We start from the raw sequence: 10,067 nt of genomic DNA, 5'->3' as shown, positions 1-10,067 counted from the left end.
ACATTGATGTTTCTACCTCTCTCTTCCAAAAATCAATAAAAACATTAAAAACAATTTTTTTCTTTATTGATTTTAGAGAAGGAGGGAGAGGGAGAGAGAGAGAAACATTAATGAGAGAGGATATCGATTGGCTGCCTCCTGCATGCCCCTCACTGGGGATGAGGCCCACAATCTGCACATGTGCCCTGATCGGGAATTGAACCGGCAACCTCTTGATACATGGCTTGATGCTTAACCACTGAGCCACACTGGCCAGGCAATAAAAACATATTTAAAAAGAAAAAAAGAACCCAGCAGATTTGTAAGGAGGTTTTTCCTCCTATCCCATCTCTTGAAGATTTTTGTTCATTTTGTTTTGTTGTGTTGTTTTCCCAGTGGAGCAGAAAGACCAAAACCTGACCTGTATGTCAGGATACAAGGCAGTGGTGGCTGTGAAGGGAGTGACATGGAACAACTGAGTCTCTCCTTTAGCCACCACCCCATGTATACGCTCTACAGAAAAACAACAAAATTGAAAATAAAAGAAAGACAACAGCTAGAATTACAAAATCCATTAAACCAAAACAGAAGAGAAGGTCCAAGGGTAAATGGCACAGAGAGAAAAACAAAGTATCAAATCAGTTCAGGATTTGGGCTGGCAAATGCTAGGGAAGAGTTGCAGAAACACCTGTGGTCCTGTCAGGCTCACCTGTGGTAGTAACTATCCACAGGCTGGTGTCAGGAAGATACTGCCCTGTGTGTACCTGAGACCAAAATCCTAATTCCTCACAGAGAAGGGAACATGCAGAGGGCCCTTGGCAAAATGGGTCTTTCCTCTGGGTGAGGAGCAGAGAAGAGGAGATGAGAGCTTGCACAGCAGGTGACGCAGTGGCCTGCAGCAGCCTTCAGTTAACAGGAGATGGTTGCAGTGAATGGAACTCCTCTGTCAAAGTTGAGCTCAGGGCAGAGAGAAAGCAGATGGTCTTGTGGAAGTGTCTGTTGCTTAAGAAGACCACCAAGAAGAGGTGCAACTGTTTTTTTTGCCAATCATTAAGCTGATAATGAATGAAGGAAAGAGGATGGAGAAGAAAGAGCCAGCCACTGATAATGTATGAAGACTGCACTGCTGTGAGGAAAGCCAAGGGCAAACCAAATCCAAGCCACTAGTATGCCCAATAATTTTCTATGGTTGACACCCACTGGTGTGTTGCAATTGCTTTGTTGAAAATCAGTGATATTTGAACAAGTAGAGTGAGTAGAGAGAGACAGATGCAAAAGACTAACCAGATGACCAAAATGATGGATGGGAAAGAGACCTACAAACATCTCCTGAATGAAGAAAAGAGCCTGCTGCTAAAAGTTGAAGATCACCTGAGCAACGGTTTTGCTGACACTATGGAATGGGTGGGCTTGTTTGATACCTGAATGCCAGACCAGCTTTATCTTGAAACCAAATGTCATGGACTACTTTCCTAAGCACAGACGGGGCAGCAGCACTGGGAATTGAAGTGAAGAATTAGAGTCATGGCCAAACCTTTCCATGTGGTGACAGATGACTGAAAACATGTGCTGTCACTGACTGAAGCACAGGAGGAAACACTAGATGAAACAGGAAGAGACTGACCCAGAATATTCTGCCATTCCAAGTGCAGCACTGGAAAATCTCAGTAATAATATGTGGCTCATTCTCTTGCTTCTGCTCTATACTTTACTCTCTCCACTGCCCCAGGACAGCACTTAGCCTTCTTCAGTGCTATTCCTCCCCTTTTTCCTGGATTGGAGCATCCAGCTTTGAGATGGTACAATAGCTCAGATGGAGTCTTTGATTTCCTTGGCCAGGTTCTGGAAAAAGATTTTGCTAGTGACAGCCATTCCTTCACCACTCAAACTATCAGCTACACAAAGGAGAAGAAAGAGCCCCCACATCTATCATCATGAAGGATGTGGCAGCCTCATTCTCCCAGCTCTCGTTCCTGCCTGGCTCCTCACCTACTCTAGGCTGCTCATCTTCTCCACCCTCTCACCAGTATGTTCCCAGGGCCACATTCCCTTTTCATGATGAAGTGCCCTGGACTTGGTCATGGGACTTCTTCCCGTTGCCATATGCACTTGTTCCTCTGGTGATGAGAGAGTTTTTTGGTTGTTGGTTTTTTTTGTTTTGTTTTGTTTTGTTTTAATTTTATAAAGACAGCATTTATTTTTTAAAGTTTATTTTATTTTTTTCATTACCATTTAACCCCCATACCCTCATCCACCTCCCACCCCCACAATCATCATGTCAATGAATTCTTTTTCACTCAATCCCTCTACCCTACCACACCTGAACTCAGCATCCCCTTCCTGAGAGCGGCCAGCCTGCTCTCTGTCTATGAGTCTGTCACTATTTTGCTTGTTAGTTCATTAGATTCCACATATGAGTGAAATCATGTGGTACATGTCTTTCTCTGAGTAGCTTATTTCACTTAGCATTATGTTCTTTAGGTCCATCTATGCTGTTGCAAAGGGTAAAATTTCCTTCTTTTTTACAGTCGAATAGTATTCCACTGTGCAAATGTGCAATAGCTGTTTTATCTACCCATCTACTGATGAGCACTTGGCTGCTTCCAAATGTTGGCTCTTGTAAATAATGCTGCAATGAACATAGGGGTACATATATTCTTTCAAATTAGTGGGCAAGGGTATCCTTTTCTCCACATCCTCACCAACACTTGTTCTTTGTTGATTTATTGATGATAGTCATTCTGACAGATGTGAGGTGATATCTCAATGTGGTTTTTTTTTACATTTTTTTATTTGATTAATTTATTTTTGTTACAGATGTTTCTCCTTTTTCCCCCACTGCTTCCCCCTCCCATCCCTCCCCACTCTGTCCCCAGCTTTGTTGTCCATGTCCTTTGTTCATGCATACATGCATATCAGTTCTGTGGTTTATCTCTCCCCACCACCCCCTCTTCTGGGGGTTGTCAGTCTGTACCTCACTTGCACATCTGGGACTACCCCATTCCTCAGACTGTTATGTTCATTATATTCCATAAATAAGTGAGATCATATGATACTTGTCTTTCTCTGTCTGGCTTGTTTCGCTTAGGATACACTTTCCAGGTCCCTCCATGTTGTCTCAAAGAATAAGAGGTCTTTCTTTCTTATGGCTGCATAGTACTCCATTGTGTATATGTACCACAGCTTCTTTAACCATTCATCTACTAATGAACACCTGGGCTGTTTCCAGATATTAGCTATTGTAAATAGTGCTGCTATGAACATGGGGGTACATATATTCTTTCTGATTGGTGTTTCAGGCTTCTTAGGGTACAACAATGAGGTATCACCTCACACCTGTCAGAATGACCGCCATCAACAAAGCATCAAACATCAATGTTGGAGAGGGTGTGGAGGAAAGGGGACTCTAGTACACTGCTGGTGGGAATGCAGACTGGTGCAGCCACTATGGAAAACAATATGGTGTTACCTCAAAAAATTAAAAATTGAACTGGCTGTTGTTGTTTTTTTAATGTTTTTATTGATTTTTTTTTAGACAGAGAGATTGAAATATCAATGTGAGAGAGAAACATTGATTGGCTGCCTCCTGCTGGGGATTGAGCCCACAACCCAGGAATGTGCCCTCACTGGGAATCAATCAAGGACCTCTCAGTCAATGGGATGGTGCTCAATCCACTGAGCCACAGTGGCTGAGCCCACATAGAGTTTTTATAGAGTACATTAGTGCCATATGTACTGATAGCCTCAATTATGTAACCTCTTTCCTGAACCTCAGAGAGTATACATCTAACTGCCTATTCACATTTTTATTTGATGAATTAATAAATATCTCATCATTAACATATCTAAAATGAGCTTTTCTCAAAAACCACCTTCACCCACAAATTCCAACCTCAGTTAATGATATTATTACAATCCATCCAGTGCTCAGCATAAAAATGTAGACATCCTGCTTCTTTTTCTCTCATCCTGCTTCTATTTCCTGCTGGAAATAATGTTGATTCCAATTTTCAAACATTCCTAAAACTCAAATATTACTAAAATTTAACTTCTCAAAGTGACTGGGACCAGATTTACCTTTCCATAATAACAATCTAAAAAACTGACCAAAATCTGTAAAACTCTTGTTTCAAGACATTGGAAATCATGTAGCACAGGAAAATGTTCCCTGAGAGGAGAGAAGAAAGTGAGATGATCCCTTTAGCTGGTGGTGACTTCTGCCGGAGGCATGTATCTGGAGCACAGAGCAGGAGGGGAATCCCAAAGTGTGCACAGTCACCTCACTGATGTGAGGAGACAGATGGAAGCTCAGGGAAGTGGATGTGCCTGAAATAATCAGGGCAAATCACCAGACAGGAGAAAACTACATGGATAAATGGGATTGCTTTTTAGAAAAATATCAAGAGGGCTTCAGAGATGAGATGTGGTTTGAATAGAGATATGAAGGCATAGTGGGAGCATCCATGTGGGTACCTGTAGAAAATGTTCTAAGAAGAGGGACAGCAAGTGCAAGGCCCTGAGGTACAAACCCAAGTAAAGCAGATGCTTTGTGTGAGAATTCTAATGGCTTTTTATTTTCTTCCCCTAAACTGAGATTCTTGGGGTGTTTTTTAAAAATAAAAGATAAGTAACAAATATCAGGATGATATGCTCAGTATTATCAATGTAAAGATATCTAAAGGAAGTCGTGTAAATTCTTGTGAACTGTATTCAAAATCAGAAGAGGTTTATATCTGACACAATAATTCCTCCCCCCAGAAGATTGTGTTAATTACAACAACAAAAAATAACAAAAGTTTATCAAATACTCATTTGTGATAAATCTGTGCTTCACTTCAGGGATCTAACCAAATAAAGAGATAAGTAGATACAGTATAAGGGAGAGGATTTTGAGGCCTACGAGTTAATGTTTATGGGTTGAGTATGGAATTGATCAATTTCAATTTTTATAATTAATATTAATCTTGTAGTGCTGTGTGATGCTTCTGTTAAGCTTCATATGACCTGTGTGTTTTTAAAAAATGTTGTGAAGATAAACATGGTTTCTAGTTACATTTGCATTTTGTAGTTGAGGTAAAGGCACATTTTCTTAACTGTATTTAATGTCAGATCTCAAAAAGGAAAGTGTCTTATAATAAATGGAATTACTTACTAAATAGAGCAGAGTTTTTTTGCTGTTGCCAAGTGCTGAGACCAGGACTTTGCGTATGCTACTTGACATAGCATCCCACATAGCTGCACATTCTGTTTAGGTGTGGTATAGACTCAGAGAGCCTCACGCCAGGGAATACCTTGTTCACTTCATTGTAAAGTAGTGAGGTCAGTGCCATGGGAGCAAGGAGTGAACCTTCCATCATGTAGCTCTGAGCCTGTGGTTCTCTAGACCCTTAATTTAGAAGGTTGTCTCTATGCTCTGTTTGAGCTCTGGAGCAGGGGCACAGTACATAAATACTAAAGGAAATTCCTGCCTGAAATCATATGATTGCCATAAAATTTAATTTTTACAATAACATCCAAATGGGTTCTATTAAACAATATCTTTTTATGTTGTCAGTAGAGAATGGTGGAAATTAATGGGGCAGGCACACCTAGGTTTCTGAAGCTATAGGTGTTTATGTATAAAACTAACTATTTGACCTCACATCCCAGTTTACATAGCCATTATGGAAAATAATTTTCTGGAATTATAATTTTTAAAATTCTTTATTGTTGAGCATATTATAGATGTTCACCCCCCCCCCTCTTTTTTTCACATCCCACCCCACGCCGTCTTTACCCTATAGTCTGTGTCTATGGGTAATAATGCATGTAAGTTCTTTGGTTAATCTCTTCCTGTCCCCTCTTCCTCTGAGGTTCGTTAGTCTATTCCATGTTTCCATGCCTCTGTTTCTATTTTATTCATCAGTTTATTTTTTCATTAGATTCAAAATATAAGTGAGATCATGTGATACCCGTATTTTTCTGACTGGCTTATTTCATTTAGCATAATAATCTCCAGGTCCCTCCATGCTGCCTTAAAGGGTAATAGATCCTTCTTTTTACAGCTGTATAGTATTTCATTTTGTAAATGTACCACAGCTTTTTATCTACTCAACTGCTGATGGGCACTTGGAATGTTTCCAGATCTTAGCTATTGTAAATAGTGCTGCTATGAACATGGGGGTACATATATTTTTTCTGATTGGTGTTTTAGGGTTTTTAGGATATAATCCTAGAAGTAGGATCACTGAATCAAACAGAAGATCGATTTTTAATTTTTTGAGGAAATTCTACAGTGTTGTCCATAGTGGCTGCACCAGTCTGCAATCCCAACAGAATGCATGAAGGTTCCCTTTTCTCCACATCCTCACCAGCATGTATTGTTTGTTGATTTATTGATAGCAGCCATTCTGGCAGGTGTGAGGTGGTACCTCACTGTTATTTTAATTTGTATCTGTCTGATGATTTTTTCATATATCTCTTGGCCATCCCACATGTTCTATTTGGAGAAGTGCCTACTCAGGTCCTCTGGCCATTTTTCAATTTGATAATTTTTCTTCCTTTTGTTGAGCTGTATAAGTACTTCACATATTTTGGAAATTAATCCCTTATCAAATGTATCATTGGCAAATTTGTTCTCCCAAACAATAGGTTCCCTCTTTGTTTTGATGCTGGTTTCATTTGCTGTGAAAAAACTTTTTAGTTTGATGTAATCCCATTTGTTTATTTTTTCCCTTTGCTTCTCTTGCCCTAGGTGATGTATCAGTGAAAAACTGTCAATGAGATGTCTGAAATTTTGCAGCCTACATTTTCTTCTAGAATTTTGTGGTCTCACAACGTTACTGTTAAGTCTCTTATCCATTTTTAGTTTATTCTTGTGTGTGGTGTAAGTTGATGGTTTAGTTTTATCTATCTGTCCAATGTTTGCAATAAAATTTATTGAAGAGACTGTTTTTAGTCCACTGTATGCTCTCATCTCCTTTGTCAAGTATTAATTGAGTATAATAGCTTGGGCCAATTTCTGCATTCTCTGTTCTGTTCCATTGATCTATATGCCTGTTCTTGTGCCAGAACCATGCTCTTTTGATTACAATGGTTTTGTAGTATAACTTGATATCTGGTATTGTAATACCTTCTACTTTGTTCTTCTTTCTCAAAATTGCTGTGGCTATTTGGGGTCTTTTTTGTTTCCATGTAAATTTTTGGAGTATTTGTTCTAGATTTTTAAAATATGCCATTGATATTTTAGTAGGGATTACACTGAATATATAGATTGCTTTGGGTAGTATGGACATTTTAGTGGTGTTAATTCTTGCAATCTATGAACATGATATATTTTTCCATTTGTTTATATCTTCCTCTATCTCTTTTTTCATCATCCTCTAGTTTGCCAAATACAGGTCTTTTACCTCCTTGGTTAAGTTTATTCCTTAGTATCTTAATTTTTTTGTTGTTGTTGCAGTGGTAAATGGGATTGCTGGTTTAGTGTCTCTTCCTGATAGTCCATTATTGGTTGGTGTATAAAATGCCATTGAGCCCTGGCCGATTTGGCTCAGCAGTTAGAGCATCAGTCTATGGACCAGACAGTGAGGTTTGGTTCCAGCTAAGGGCACGTACCTCAGTTGCAGTTTGTTCCCGTCCCCATGGGGTTGTGTGGGTAGCAGCCAGTTGATGTGTCTTGCTCACATCAATGTTTCTCTCTCTCTTCCTCCCTCTATCCTTCCAGCTCAATCTGAAGATAAGTGCAAAAATGTCCTCGGGTGAGGATAAAAAAATGCTATTGATTTCTTGTTGTTAATTTTGTATCCTGCTATTTGTTGAACTCATTTACTAAATCTGGTAGTATCTTGGTGGAGTCTTTAGGGTTTTCTATGTACAATATCATGTCATCTGCAAATGACAGTTTTACTTCCTCATTTCCAGTGTGCATGCTCTTTATTTCTTCTTCTTGTCTGTTTGCTGTGGCTAGGATTTCTGGTATATATTGAATAAAGTGGTGAAAGCAGACATCTCTGTCTTTCTCCTGTTCTTAGGGGATAATTTTTTCCTATTGAGTGATGTTGCCTGTAGTTTTGTCATATACGGCCATTATTATATTGTAATATGATCCTTCTATTCCTACTTTGCCGAGAGTTTTTACTTAAAAAATGGGTGTGGAAATTTGTCAAAAGTTTTTTCTGCATCTATTGATATAATCAGGTGATTTTTAATCTTTCATTTTGTTTATGTGATGCATTATTGATTTGAGAATATTGTACCAGCCTTGAATCCCTGAAATAAATCTCACTTAGTAATGGTGTATGATTGTTTTAACATACTGCTGAATACAATTTCTAATATTTTGTTGAGAATTTTAGCATCTATATTCATCAAGGATATTGAACTATAAATCTCTTTCTATATAGTGTCCTTTTAAACAATTTATTTATGTATTTTTGTTATAGATGTTTCTCCTTCCCCCCCCCCTTGACACCATCTTCCCAATCCACCCCCCCCCCAGCATTATTGTCTATGTCCTTGTTTACAAATAAATATGTATAAGTTCTATGGTTTATTTCTTCCCTCTCCCCACACCCACCTCTTCCAAGGATTGTTAGTCTGCACCCCACTTCCATGTCTCTGGGTCTATTTTGTTCCTCAGTTTGTTTTGTGTGTTATATTCCACAAATAAGTGAGATCATGTGATATTTGTCTTTCTCTGATTGGCTTGTTTTGCATAGGATAATACTCTCCAAGTTCTTCCATATCATCTCAAAGAAAAAGAGATCTTTCTTTCTTAAAGCTGCATAGTGTATCATTGTGTATATGTACCAGAGCTTTTTTTATTGACTCATGTATTGATGGACACATGGGGTGTTTCCAGATCTTAGCTATTGTAAATAGTGCTGCTACAAACATGGGGGTACATATATTCTTTCTGATTGGTGGGAACACTGAGTCAAATGGCAGTTCAATTTTTAACTTTTTGAGGAAACATTATATTGTTTTCCATAGTGGCTACACCAGTCTGCATTCCCAACAGCAGTGTACTAGACTCCCCCTTTCCCCAAACCCTTGCCAGCACTTGTCATTTGATGATTTGTTGATGGCAGCCATTCTGGCAGGTGTGAGGTGATACTTCATAGTTGTTTTAATTTGCATCTCTCTGATGATTAGTGACGTTGAGCATTTTTTCATGTCTCTTGGCCATCTGTATGTCCTGTTTGAAGAGGTGTCTATTTAGTTCCTCTCCCCATTTTTAAAATAGATTCCTTGTCTTCATTTTGTTGAGTTGTATGAGTACTCTATATATTTTGGATATTAGCCCCTTATCTGGTGCATCACTGGCAATTATGCTCTCCCATAGAGCAGGTTGCCTTTCCATTTTGAGGGCTGTTTCTTTTGCTGTGCAGAAGCTTTTGAGTTTGATGTAGTCCCATGTGTTCATTTTCTCCTTTGTTTCTATTGCCTTAGGTGATGTGTCAGTAAAAATTCTGCTGTGTATGATGTCTGCTGTGTATGATGTTTTTTTCTAGGATTTTTATAGATTCATGAATCACATTTAACTCTTTTATCCATTTTCAGTTTATTCTTGTGTAGTGTGTAAGTTGATGGTTTAGTTTCTTTTTTTTTTTTTTTTTGCATGTAGCGCTCCAATTTTCCCAACATCATTTATTAAAGAGGCTGTCTTTACTCCACTGTATGCTCTTGCCAACTTTGTCATATATTAATTGAGCATAATGCATTGGGTCCATTTCTGGGTTCTCTGTTCTGTTCCACTGGTCTATATGCCTGTTCTTATGTCAGTACCAGGCTGTTTTGATTACAGTGCCTTTGTAGTATAACCTGAAATCTGGTAATGTGACCCCTCCTACTTTGTTCTTCTTTTTCAAGATTGCTGTGGCTATTCAGGGTCTTTTTTGGATCCATATGAATTTTGAAGTATTTTTTCTAGTTCTGTGAAGTATGTCATTGGTATTTTGATGGGGATTGCATTGAACCTATAGATTGCTTTGGGTAGTATGGACATTTTAATGATGTTAATTCTTCCAATCCTTGAACAAGGTATGTGCCTCCACTTTTTTATATCTTACTCTATTTATTTTTTCAATGACCTGTACTGTTCTGTG

General features: G+C 38.7%; 1 pseudogene; it reads right to left on the bottom strand.

Moving 5' to 3' along the window:
- Positions 1 to 765: 765 nt before the first annotated feature.
- On the bottom strand, positions 766 to 1,905 carry LOC118631859 (annotated as a pseudogene).
- Between the last annotated feature and the right edge of the window lie 8,162 nt (positions 1,906 to 10,067).

Source organism: Molossus molossus, unplaced genomic scaffold, assembly GCF_014108415.1.
Source record: "Molossus molossus isolate mMolMol1 unplaced genomic scaffold, mMolMol1.p scaffold_m16_p_16, whole genome shotgun sequence".
In the NCBI taxonomy this organism is placed as follows: domain Eukaryota; kingdom Metazoa; phylum Chordata; class Mammalia; order Chiroptera; family Molossidae; genus Molossus; species Molossus molossus.
This window is presented reverse-complemented; position numbering and strand designations above follow the sequence as displayed.